This window comes from Triticum urartu, chromosome 2A, assembly GCF_056163025.1.
Source record: "Triticum urartu cultivar PI428250 chromosome 2A, HENAU_Tu73, whole genome shotgun sequence".
Lineage (NCBI taxonomy): Eukaryota > Viridiplantae > Streptophyta > Magnoliopsida > Poales > Poaceae > Triticum > Triticum urartu.
In genome coordinates, this window is record NC_141874.1 from 115,086,662 (window position 1) to 115,101,136 (window position 14,475).

A 14,475-nucleotide genomic window follows, 5' to 3' on the forward strand; every position below is an offset into this window, starting at 1 on the left:
CACACCAAGAATGAAACTATCGTTCATTATCTTACAAGCAATAAGGTTGCTAGTAATTTTGATTTTTACACATCATAGTTCAGTCGTCGGTATTCTGGTTGGAAACAACATGGGGACCAAGATATGAACGGAGATGGCAAGAAGTATTACTATATCAAGAATTGCTAAGAGGTGGTGAAATTCTCACAACATTCTTGACATAAAGGAAGCTAACACTCCAAGGGAGAACATAACATAAGTTGGATAGGAAGGAGTTCCATAACATGAACAAGTTTGTGTTGGAGGGAAGACAATAATGTTGTCGATGATAACACAATTCATCGAGGGGCCAGGATGGTATTTATCATTATGAATTCAATTGATCTATTGGACGAAGTCAAAATATTGGTTATGATGATCATGGCAAATTTGGTCATGAGGCTTCACGAAATAAACAATCGAACAACGACGACATGAAGCAAAATGACTGATGCAACGAAAGATTATTGGAACCACATATACGACACAAACTCAGATTCAAAGTGTGTGGTTCGAGGTGAAACGATAAAACAAGGAAACCGACGTAAGCTTAGCTCATAGTCGAAAGCTGTGTTCCGAGAATAAGGACCGGGTGGCACAGTTAAAATTTAGCACGATAATGATATAGCCGATCAGGCTAGGAATGACTTGAAGGATTAATAAACTCATAAGCAACGAAGGTTGCTTAGATTTATCGAATTGAAGTGCAGAATTGATTCACTTATCGGTGTCCTTGAGTGTCTACCAACTCAGAACTCGATGGATAATTGGAATCGGTGAGAATTAATCCTTGAAGAACTCATAAGAAGTAATATGGTTTTGTGATATTATCAAGATACCACGGGGTAATACTCAAAGGTAGATCATAATAGAGGTTGCGGAGAGGTATTGATCTGCAGAAGACAAGTACTTTAACTTGCCCAGGAAATGGAATCAAAGAGAAAATACGGTCGGAACCACGATTGCAAAGGATCAATTCACAGATCCAGATGATATTTCATCAAGGCAATAGTTATTATTACAAGAAGCTTCCATGATAGGATCTACATCGGGTCCATGGGCATGAACACAAATTCAAGGTCGACTCCCACTTCTTCAATGCATAACCTTACATTTACCTCCCATTTTCGAAGTTGTAGTGTTGAAAAGTTATCTGACGAAGCGTTAGTAGGGTATAACCCGCATAACTCTTGTGATCACATAGATTAGGAAGGCATATGCTCAACCCATCGGGGCATCTTAGGAACATATACCACAAACTTTGAGAGTATTTATCACCAGCTCGAAGGTAGAGCATGTTGGCCAAATCAGAGAATAGGATTTACCAATGGCATTTTGTATCCGAGGAAAGGCTCACAAGCTTATTGAATATGAAGACATTTGTCGAATAAATTTCCGACAAAGGGTCTGGTGGTCCACAAGGGATCTGATGTGAGCATCGGTACTCAACCAGAGGAAGAAAGAATGCAAAGAGATTAGATTATAGAAACAACTGACTAACTCAAAGCTCAAATGCAAAGGACTTATGAATTCCAAGACAAGGGATCAGAAGCAAAGCTCTGATTAGGGAAGGATAAGTAGAATAGCCTTAGGGGTACAATCGATGGCAATTTGATTGGTCGAGATCCAGCTAATTTTTAAAATGACGTCTGTGCCGAGAGGATGAATTCTAGGATCTGATTGAGGATTGTGAGCATTCGCAACATATTGTATCAACGGACTCAAAATGATAATGTCGATGGATGCCAATAAATTACTAGACTTATGGGATTAACCATAATGCAAGCAAGCAAGAATTTCAAGAGCAATAGGCTGCTAGGGATTTTTGGAAGATTGAATGGTAGTTCGAAGACTTCCGCGAAATACATGAACCAACTGGGGATGGGCAGATACTCGATAGGTGCACAAAATTATCCGTAGGGGTATTTAGGTGACAAGGAACTGCAAGGCAGTAAGCTCGAAGGATTCTCAGAACAACAGAGAGAAGTTTGGGGCATCTTGTAATAAGAAGATCAATGGGATTGAATGTAAGAATGGCAGGTGTATGCAGTTATCAATAAGGATATAACAATGGTAGGGAATTTGCAAAGGCGGTGGGTACAAGTGTCTCGGGAGAACATCGTAGAGTAACCTCGAAATCTTCTGGTGCAGTAGACGATCATCGGTAATGAGGTGCTCTCCGGGTGAATGTGACCACGAGATCCTAATGTTAGATTTAGCAAAATTCATTTAACCCGAATAGAAGAGAGTTCAGAGTCCCGGAGTAAAGATCGAGGAGTAAAAGATCCTAATACCACCCAAATGGTGACATGGGCCCGTAAGACACACAACCATGTTAGTAAAAGTTTTGTAATGTCTAGACTCGACTTCGGCCAAGGAGTGTGGAAGGGGGATTCCTACAGGCAGTTGGCTCTGATACCAACTTGTGATGCCCCCGATTTGACCGTACACTAATCATACACGCAAATGTGTACAATCAAGATCAAGGACTCACGGGAAGATATCACAACACAACTCTACAAATAAAATAAGTCACACAAGCATCATATTACAAGCGAGGGGCCTCGAGGGCTCGAATACAAGAGCTCGATCATAGATGAGTCAGCGGAAGCAACAATATCTAAGTACAGACATAAGTTAAACAAGTTTGCCTTAAGAAGGCTAGCACAAACTAGGATACATATCGAAAGAGGCACATGCCTCCTTCCCGGGATCCTCCTAAACTACTCCTGGTCATCGTCAGCGGCCTGCACGTAGTGGTAGGCACCTCCAGTGTAGTAGGATTCGTCGTCGACAGTGGCGTCTGGCTCCTAGACTCCATCGTCTGGTCGCAACAATCGAGTATAGAAAGGGGGGAAAGGGGGAGCAAAGCAACCGTGAGTACTCATCCAAAGTACTCGCAAGCAAGGAGCTACACTACATATGTATGCATTAGTATCAAATGAAAAAGGGGTAGCATATGTGGACTGAACTGCAGAATGCCGGAATAAGAGGGGGATAGCTAGTCCTATCGAAGACTACGCTTATGGTAACCTCCATCTTGCAGCAGAAGAAGAGAGTAGATGGTAAGTTCATCAAGTAACATCGCATAGCATAATCCTAACCGGTGATCCTCCCCTCGTCGCCCTGTGAGAGAGCGATCACCGGTTGTATCTGACACTTGGAAGGGTGTGTTTTATTAAGTATTCGGTTCTAGTTGTCATAAGGTCAAGGTGCAACTCCGGGTTGTCCTTTTACCAAGGGACACAGCTATTCGAATAGATCAACTTCCCTGTAGGGGTGCACCACATTTCCCAACACGCTCGATCCCCTTTGTCCGGACACACTTTTCTGGGTCATGCCCGGCCTTGGAAGATCAACACGTCGCAGCCCTACCTAGGCACAACAGAGAGGTCAGCACGCCGGTCTAAATCCTATGGCGCATGGGTCTGGGCCCATCGCCCATTGCACACCTGCACGTTGTGTACGCGGCCGACGAGTGATACGTCTCCAACGTATCTATAATTTTTGATTGTTCCATGCTACTATATTATCTGTTTTGGATGTTTACGGGCTTTATTATACACTTCTATATTATTTGTGGGACTAACCTATTAACCCAGAGCCCAGTGCCAGTTTCTGTTTTTTTCTTGTTTTAGAGTATCGCAGAAAAGGAAAATCAAACGGAGTCCAATTGACCTGAAACTTCACGGAACTTATTTTTGGACCAGAAGAAGCCCACGGAGTATCGAAGATGGACCAGGAGAGTCCCGGGCTGCCCACGAGGGTGGGGGGCGCACCCACCCCCCCTGGGCGCGCCCCCTACCTCGTGGACAGCCCGGAGATCCACCAACGTACTTCTTCCTCCCATATATACCCATATACCCTAAAAACTTCGGGGAGCAGAATAGATTGGGAGTTCCGCCGCCAGAAGCCTCCCTAGCCTCCGAAAACCAATCTAGCCCCGTTCCGGCACCCTGCCGGAGGGGGGAATCCCTCTCTGGTGGCCATCTTCATCATCCCGGCGCTCTCCATGAGGAGGAGGGAGTAGTTCACCCTCGGGGCTGTGGGTATGTACCAGTAGCTATGTGTTTGATCTCTCTCTCTCATGTTCTTGAGGTGGTACGATCTTGATATATCACAAGCTTTGCTATTATAGTTGAATCTTATGATGTTTCTCCCCCTCTACTCTCTTGTAATGGATTGAGTTTTCCCTTTGAAGTTATCTTATCGGATTGAGTCTTTTAGGATTTGAGAACAGTTGATGTATGTCTTGCGTGGGATACCCGTGGTGACAATGGGGTATTCTATTGATCCACTTGATGTATGTTTTGGTCATCAACTTGCGGGTTCTGCCCATGGACCTATGCATAGGGGTTGGCACACGTTTTCGTCTTGACTCTCTGGTAGAAACTTTGGGGCACTCTTTGAAGTACTTTGTGTTGGTTTGAATAGATGAATCCGAGATTGTGTGATGCATATCGTATAATCATACTCACGGATACTTGAGGTGACATTGGAGTATCTAGGTGACATTAGGGTTTTGGTTGATTTGTGTCTCAATGTTTTAATTCTAGTATGAACTCTATGATAGATTGAACGGAAAGAATAGCTTCATGTTATTTTACTACGGACTCTTGAATAGATCGATCAGAAAGGATAACTTTGAGGTGGTTTCGTACCCTACCATAATCTCTTCGTTTGTTCTCCGCTATTAGTGACTTTGGAGTGACTCTTTGTTGCATGTTGAGGGATAGTTATATGATCCAATTATGTTATTATTGTTGTGAGAACTTGCACTAGTGAAAGTATGAACCCTAGGCCTTGTTTCAACGCATTGCAATACCATTTACGCTCACTTTTATCATACTTACCTTGCTGTTTTTATATTTTCAGATTACAAAAACCTTTATATACCATCCATATACCACTTGTATCACCATCTCTTCGCCGAACTAGTGCACCTATACAATTTACCATTGTATTGCATGTGTTGGGGACACAAGAGACTCTTTGTTATTTGGTTGCAGAGTTGCTTGAGAGAGACCATCTTCATCCTACGCCTCCTATGGATTGATAAACCTTAGGTCATCCACTTGAGGGAAATTTGCTACTGTCCTACAAACCTCTGCACTTGGAGGCCCAACAACGTCTACAAGAAGAAGGTTGTGTAGTAGACATCAATCTCTTTTCTGGCGCTGTTGCCGGGGAGGTTAGCGCTTGAAGGTATATCTTTAGATCTTGCAATCGAATCTTTTTGTTTCTTGTTTTATCACTAGTTTAGTCTATAAAAGAAAACTATAAAAAATGTAATTGAGTTTACCTCATATGCTTCATCTTTTTAATATCTTTCGTGAGTATGATGGGAAGGAAAATTGTGCCAAAGTGTTAGAAGAAGAATGCATTAAAATGTTTGGCACTAAATCCTTGAATGATGAGCATGATTGCAATGTTGTTAGTATGAACTCCTTGAATATCCATAGTACTAATGATGATTGCACTAGTTATGATGAAAATGTCTCCTATAAACATGTCAATTCTTGTGGAGTGCATTGGGTTTGCAAGTACACACCAAATAGCGAAGATAGATATTGCAAGAGGCACAAGCATATAGAAACTAAATGGTTGCAAGAAAGGCTAAATGTTAGTGCTGAAAATTTAAAATTTCTTAGCCATACTTGTGAACTTTGCAATGAACATGGTCATTTAAATATCAAATGCAAATTGTTTCATGATCGAATCGTGTCCAAAAATTGTGATGACTTGATTTCCCTTGCACATTATAATGAACTTAGTTTGATTTTGGGTTATGAAGAAATGAAACGTCAAACTAAGATTATTCCAGAATATAGCCTCGAGAAATTCCTCGATATGGATCTAGAGGAAATTTATATGTATTGTGCGATGAATTGTATTGAAAATCCTTATATTGCCAATTACATAAAGAAAATAAAACAAATAGAAGATGAAGAGAGTACTAATGAAAGGGAAGAGACTTGCCAATATCCTCCTATTATTTCTTATGATGAATCAGGTAACGAGGAGGAGCCTTCTATTCAACCAATCTCATTAATAAGGAGCTCCAAAGAGAGGGTTGAACCCACACATTGTGTGAAGAAGAAAAAGAAAAGGCGGAGAAGCAAAGGTAGAAAGGTATCTCTTCCAAATAATGTTGCTCCTATTACTCATTGTGATGATGATAATTGCTATACTATTGGTGCTATCCATACTATTAATGATGAGAGCGATCATGCTTATGATATGAAAAGGCCCAAGCTTGGGGATGCTATGTTTGATGAAGATGATGTTTTTGAGAATATATTTGCTGCAATTAATGTTAGTCCCAAGCTTGGGGAAGCTATGTTTAATGAAGATGATATTTTTAGTTTCCCAAGTTTTGATACCCAAATTTATTATGATGATAGCATGCCTCCTACTTATGATGATTATTGTGATGATACATATGCTATAAAAAGTAGAGATGATTATATTTATAAAACTTGTCATGATTACAATTACCCTTTTTCTGAACATTACTACTTTAATGTGGAAAAAAATTATAGTATTCGAGTCTCTTATGATACTCCCACTATTCCGATTGAGAAGAATTTTGCTTATGTAGAGAGTAGTAAATTTTCTATGCTTGTAGATCATGAAAAGAATGCTTTAGGTGCTGGTTACATTGTTGAATTCATTCATGATGCTACTGAAAATTATTATGAGGGAGGAATATATGCTTGTAGTAATTTCAATAATATCAAGTTTCCTCTCTATGTGCTTAAAGTTTTGAAGTTATGCTTGTTTTGCCTTCCTATGCTAGTTGATTATTGCTCCCATAAGTTGTTTGCCCATGAAATCCCTATGCATAGGAAGAGGGTTAGAATTAAATGTGCTAGTAATATTCTTCATGATGCCCTATTTATGTTTCAATTCTTATCTTTTATGTGAGCATCACTGAAATCATCATCCATAGCTAGGGGTGTTAAACGATAGCGCTTGCTGGGAGGAAGCCCAACTTTATTTTTGTTCTTTGCTTTTTGATCCTGTATAGTAATAGATAATTTATCTAGACTATGTTATGATTGAGTTTTTATGTTTAAATTAGTGTTTGTGCCAAGTAGAACCGTTGGGAAGACTTGGGGAAAGTCTTGTTGATCTTGCTGTAAAAAACAGAAACTTTAGCGCTCACGAGAATTGCTGCCATTTTTTATTGGAGAGTGCAATTTAGTTAATTATTTTTGAAGATGATTAATATATAAATTCCTCATGTCCATCAATTTATTTTAGAATTTTTGGGGTTCCAGAAGTTTGCGTTAGTTACATATTACTACAGACTGTTCTGTTTTTGACAGATTCTATTTTTCGTGTGTTGTTTGCTTATTTTAATGAATCTATGGCTAGTAAAAGAGTTTATAAACCATAGAGAAGTTGGAATACAGTAGGTTTAACACCAATATAAATAAAAAATGAATTCATTACAGTACCTTGAAGTGGTGTTTTGTTTTCTTTCGCTAACGGAGCTTACGAGTTTTCTATTAAGTTTTGTGTGTGATGTTTTCAAGTTTTGGGTAAAGATTCGATGGACTATGGAATAAGGAGTGGAAAGAGCCTAAGCTTGGGGATGCCCAAGGAACCCCAAGGTAAAATTCAAGGACAACCAAAAGCTTAAGCTTGGGGATGCCCCGGAAGGCATCCCCTCTTTCGTCTTCGTTCATCGGTAACTTTCTTGGAGCTATATTTTTATTTACCACATGATATGTGTTTTGCTTGGAGCGTCATTTTATTTTATTTAGTTTTGCTTGCTGCTTGAATAAAATACCAAGATCTGAAATTCTTAAATGTTAGAGAGTCTTCACATAGTTGCATAATTATTCGACTACTCATTGATCTTCACTTATATCTTTTGGAGTAGTTTGTCATTTTCTCTAGTGCTTCACTTATATCTTTTAGAGCACGGCGGTGGTTTTATTTTGAAGAAATAGTTGAACTTTCGTGATTCACTTATATTATTTTGATAGTCTTTAGAACAGCATGGTAATTTGCTTTGGTTATGAAATTAGTCCTAATATGATGGGCATCCAAGAGGGATATAATAAAAACTTTCATATAGAGTGCATTGAATACTATGAGAAGTTTGATACTTGATAATTGTTTCGAGATATGAAGATGGTGATATTAGAGTCATGCTAGTTGAGTAGTTGTGAATTTGAGAAATACGTGTGCTAAAGTTTGTGATTCCTGTTGTCGGTGTCAAAACCGGTGGATCTCGGGTAGGGGGTCCCGAACTGTGCATCTAAGGCGGGTGGTAACAGGAGGCAGGGGACACGATGTTTTACCCAGGTTTGGGCCCTCTTGATGGAGGTAAAACCCTATGTCCTGGTTGATTTATTCTTGATAATATGAGTAGTACAAGAGTTGATCTACCACGAGATCGGAGAGGCTAAACCGTAGAAGTTAGCCTATGGTCTGATTGTATGTTGTCCTATGGACTAAAACCCTCTGGTTTATATAGACATCGGAAGGGGCTAGGGTTACACAAGGTCGGTTACAAAGGAGGAGATATACATATCCGTATTTCCTAGCTTGCCTTCCACGCCAAGTAGAGTCCCATCCGGACACGGGACGAAGTCTTCAATCTTGTATCTTCATAGTCCAACAGTCCGGCCAAAGGATATAGTCCGGCTGTCCGGAGACCCCCTAATCCAGGACTCCCTCAGTAGCCCCTGAACCAGGCTTCAATGACGATGAGTCCGGCGCGCAGTGTTGTCCTCGGCATTGCAAGGCGGGTTCCTCCTCTGAATACACCACGGAAAAATTTGAATACAAGGATAGTGTCCGACCCTGCAAAATAAGTTCCACATACCACCGTAGAGAGAATAATATTACCACAAATCTAATCTGCTGAAACGTTTTGGCAGCATGACATCACGCCACGGCCCGGTAATTATTTGAACCGTTTTTCTTTAACCAGCCCCGCACATAACGCGAGGCGGTTTCTTGACACGTCTTGTCAAAGCAGAGATCGTGTTCCCCTTATTACGGGATTCTCATCAATACGGACAAGGGTAACCCAACCGCGCCATCAATTAAGGTGCTTGGGGGATAAGCGAGTTTTACCAGGCTAGTGGGGGCGCATAGTTTGGTCTGCCCTTATAAAGGGATAAGATCTCACCTTTTTCTACCCATGCCTTCTTCCTCCTTGCTCATCCATTCTCGCGCACTCGAGCTCCAGCGCCCAAGTCCGCATCCTCCTTCTCAACTCTCTCCAAACATGTCCGGAGCGGGAGGCCAATGGATGGCCTCCTCCGTCATGGAGGGGCACATCAAAAAGTTACGTGGAGCCAGATACTTTACCGCGGATATCGCGCCCCGGTTGCCAGCCGCGGGGCAGGTCGTCCCTACCCCGGAACCTCACGAAAGGGTGGTTTTCCTCCCCTACTTCGTCCGCGGACTGGGGTTTCCCCTCCATCCATTCGTCCGCGACCTCATGTTCTATTATGGGCTGGACTTTCATGATCTGGCCCCGAATTTCATCCTCAACATCTCGGCGTTCATCGTCGTGTGCGAGGCTTTCCTCCGCATCCGGCCCCATTTCGGCCTGTGGCTGAAGACCTTTAATATCAAGCCGAAGGTGGTGGGCGGCCAACAAGCGGAATGCGGCGGAGCCATGGTGGGCAAAATGCCCAACGTTATATGGCTCGAGGGCTCCTTCATGGAGACCATAAAGGGGTGGCAATAGGGGTGGTTCTACATCACCGAGCCACGCGACACCAACTGGGTGGCGGCCCCCGAGTTTCGATCCGGAATCCCCACGCGGCTCACTTCCTGGAAGGAGAAGGGCCTGTCCTGGGGTTCATCGGTGGAGCTGGACGGACTCCAGAAGTGTATCCTGGGGTTCATCGGTGGAGCTGGACGGACTCCAGAAGCGTTCTGCGAATCCGGTAAGTTCTGTACATCTAATAGGGTGTTTATTTCCCATAGCTTAATCATGTGCGGGGTCTGGGCTCCCATGCCTTTGACATGACTGGGTGGAGACATCGGAGCAGATCAACTGTCCGGCCCCTCTACCCAAAGACCCTACGGATGCTCTCCTGATGGAGATGCGGACTCTGGCTCCTTATGAGGTGCCGGATAAGACCAAGAAGAAGGCCAAGGGAACCCGAAAGAGTTCTCGGCGCCAGGTGGTATCAGACTCATCGTCCGATAACTCCGAGACGCACTCCTCCCACAAAAACAAGGAGAAGGAAGACGAAGACTCTCCCCCTCCAGTCGGGGGAGGCAAGAAGAGGAAGGCCGCCCCAACCGGGGAGGCCGAAGGGTCCAAGAAGGGACGAACTCTCCTTCCGGACTGTTCCACCACCGCCGCCGACGGCGAAGACGAGTGGCTGCTCAGGGCCAAGCCCCTGGCGAAGTCATAAGTATTCGGATACCAGAGTAACTCATTGCATACCTTTGCCGCACTACTTCTCCTAACTTCGAATATGATTATGCAGTCCGCCCCAAGCCCGTATCGATGTATCATCGTCGGACGGTTCCTTGGACTCGCCGGACATGAATAGTGATACACTTCCAACCGCCACCTCTCCTTGCCCTACGGACAATGCAGAGGTACTGTCTCAGGGGGCACCGAGCCGGGGGGAGACAGTCCCGAAGGCGCCTCAAGGCGACCTTCCGGACTCCAGGAGCAAAGGGAGCAAGGCTCCTGGGGGCTCCAAGTTTGGCTCTCAGCCGAACACCGCGCCGGAACCTCCAGTGGTTCCGGACTCGGGCAAGCGGCCCCCTTCCAAAAGGGGCAAGACGCCCGTGTCGGTGACCTCTGTCCATCCAGAGGCACCGGACAACCTGCTGGGAGCGCTTCATGACGCTTCCATCGACGAAGAGCACCGCACTATTATGAGTGCGGTGATCAAGAAGGTTCAGTCCGCCAAGAGAAGACTGACTGAAGCCTGTGCCAGCCTTCTAACGGGCTTTGAGGTAAGTATTTAAAATATAGGAAAAATATTACCGCATAGACAGTAGCCCCTGATGCTCTGTTTGGTGTTCACAAAGAAAAGCCGAATAGAGGATCAAATAATATATGCAGGAGTCTAATATAAGTATGTCTGTATGCGTATGCTGGCTTCGCTGCTGACCTCTGCCGCACTAACTGCGGAGGTCGCCGCACTGAAGCAGGACCTCGAGGGGTCCGAGAAAGAGCTCGGCCTTGCCAAGAGGCAGCTCGAGGAGAACAAAGGTAGGTAATACCTTGTATATATATATATATATATATATATATATATATATATAAGAAAATGTGGTTGCAAAATGACAGGATCATCATGAATGTGCCAGGGGCCACGACCGAAGTGGCGACCGTAAAGCAAGCGCTGTCCGAGGCCGAAGACAAAGCGGCCAAGGAGCGCACCGAGCGGGAAAAGAAAGAGGCACGAGTGGGCGAGGTGCAGCAAGAGCTCCAAGCTCTCGTGACGAAGCATGAGGCATTGGAGCTTGACTCGAAGACGCGAGAGTCTGAGCTTGCCGCAGCCCTCGAGAGCGCAAAGAATGCCAAGGCTGAAGCCCAAAAGGCCCTCTAGGAGATTGAGGCGATGAGGAAGATAGCGGCGGGTAAGGCATTCAATATGCAAAGCAAGCATGTGAAAGTAAATTACTTGTTACTTCCGAGTCCGGAGCTCTCCAGGAGCATTCGCGGATTTGCCCTGCAGCGTGTCGGATGCCGCGAAGTTTTACCAGGCCGAGGAGGGAAGCTTGATGGAGAAGTTGTTCTGGTCTCAGTATATTGGGACCGAACACCCGATGCCTATGAGCGACCAGCTGAAGCAACTGGTCGAGCTGCACAAAGCGGCCGAACAGGCCATGAGGGGCCTTATAGTCCGGATGTGGCCTGGCGACTCCCTTCCCAACAGCTACTTTGGCCTGGTGAGGCGGCTTATGGATGCCTGCCCACGGCTAGAGGCCATAAAGCTATCTGTCTGCATTGAGGGTGCACGCCGGGCCTTTGCCCGTGTGAAGGTGCACTGGGCCAAGATGGACACTGAGAAGCTGGTGAAGGAGGGGCCGCCGCAGGGCAAGGAGCATCGCCACCCCAAAATGTATTATGAGGGTGTCCTGAAGGGTGCCCGTCTTGTGGCGGACGAGTGTGCAAAAGATGTAATTTTTAATGAAATTTCTCGTGTGATCCTGTATTATGAAAAGTTGTTCATATGCGCTATGCAACGCTTGTTTGAATTTAAAATATTACCTTATGTGCGGCTGTTTATCAAATCTGAGAGATGGCCAGTCGTCGGCTTCTGCCCCCATGCCACGAGTGTTGGGGTGTTTGGGATAAACTTGAGCACTCTTTTCCCCATTGTTGGGTCCTTCGAGGGAGGTGCTCAGCACAACGAACAAGGCAACTGGACTATAATGCTTTATCACTCTCACTTAGCCATAGAATTCTACAATTTTAAATTTTGGCGAAGCCCCTAGTATTCGGAAGGCCGAATTCGGGGCACTATACATGCCTTAAGCTGGACAAAGCCGACTCCTCGCTCTAAGCAGCATAAGTCTTTAGGGACTCGAAACCTCTCGAACAGCGACCAGCTCTCGCCTTATCATGACAGTCAGTTTTAGCTTTCTCTACTGAGGTGCTTAGCCCAGCTGAACCAGGGCACAATCACAGTAGTTCTCCCAGTGCTACCTTAGCCGATATAATGGAACGTAAGCTACCAAAACATGGGAGCCGGGCAAACCCTACTATTGACCCAAGACATGATTCGGAGTTGATGCATATAATGCTATAAGTTCGGGGTGCCGCACTGTCGAAAGTGTTCGGACTTCTCACGTCGTATTATGGGGTATGCTTAAGCCCCTAGCGTATTGGCCGTACCAGAGTGTACGGGTGCAGGATGTCATGAATGAACATACATATATATATAAAGAAGAATAGAGAATGTGATAATAGTCTAGCGCTATGCATTGTTTATTCAAAAAGGTGTGTTAAAGCAGAATGATACAAGTAGTGCGATAAGCAAAAAGTAGGACTATTTGACATGTCCCCTCCAAGGGCAAGCTAAGGAATGGTATTTAAACCAGGTATTTCACTCGTTGTCAGTGACCACCTGGGAGTTCCGTGGTGCGACGTAGCTTTCTGCCTCCTTGGTTGTTGCATCGTGTGTCCGGCAACCGTACTGCCGGAAGGGGTTTCCAGAGATTAAAGTCCTGAAAAAGAGAAAAATAACAAAGCGGGAAGCCCCTAGTGCGGCTGAGCCGCGTCTTGGGGCGTGCCGTAGTCGTGCTCCCCCCACATGTGCCCATGGTATTTTTAATGCATAATTATGTACGCGTGGCACGTATTCCGCCGTTTGGCTGGTACTGGGGTGGGGGCCGCATTGCTATGCAAGCTCGGAACGTGCCAGGCGGTCTTGTTGCCGATTACTCCGGGCGCGCTTGAAGGTTTCCGGGTCTTGAATCACCGAACTGGTGGAGTGCCTTAAGAGGCTGCTTTGTGCTTTTGCTGCGAGGGCCGCAGTGTGCTCCTTCGTACGGAGAGAGCGCTCTGTGTTTCCATTGACTGTGATGACCCCCCGAGGTCCTGGCATCTTGAGCTTGAGATATGCATAGTGTGGTACTGCGTTGAATCTCGCGAATGCGGTTCGCCCGAGCAGTGCATGATAGTCACTGCGGAATGGGAATATATCGAAGATTAACTCCTCGCTTCGGAAGTTATTCGGGGATCCGAAGACCACTTCTAGTGTGACTGAGCCTGTGCAATGGGCCTCTACACCTGGTATGACGCCTTTCAAGGTCGTTTTTGTGGGTTTGATCCTTGAGGGGTCTATACCCATTTTGCGCACTGTGTCCTGATAAAGCAGGTTCAGGCTGCTGCCACCGTCCATAAGGACTCGAGTGAGGTGAAATCCGTCGATGATTGGGTCTAGGACCAGTGCGGCGAATCCACCATGACGGATACTAGTGGGGTGGTCCCGGCGATCGAAGGTGATCGGATAGGAGGACCATGGGTTGAACTTTGGGGCGACTGGCTCCAACGCATATACGTCCCTTACCACATGCTTCCGCTCCCTCTTGGGGATGTGGGTTGCGTATATCATGTTCACCGTCCGCACTTGTGGGGGGAACCTCTTCTGTCCTCCGGTGTTCGGCGGCCGGGGCTCCTCCTCGTCATCACTGTGTGACCCCTTATCTTTGTTTTCGGCATTTAACATGTCAGCCTGCTTGAACACCCAACAATCCCTGTTGGTGTGGTTGGCTAGCTTGTTGGGGGTGCCGTGTATTTGACACGAGCGATCGAGTATACGGTCCAAACTGGACGGGCCCGGAGTACTTCTTTTGAATGGCTTTTTCCGCTGACCGGGTTTAGAGCCACTGAATCCGGCATTGACTGCCATATCCTCGGTATTGTCGCTGCTAATGTGGCGCTTGTGTTTGTTGCGACATGACCTGCCATTGCCATCCTTGGTATCCGAAGTACCATGGTTCTTT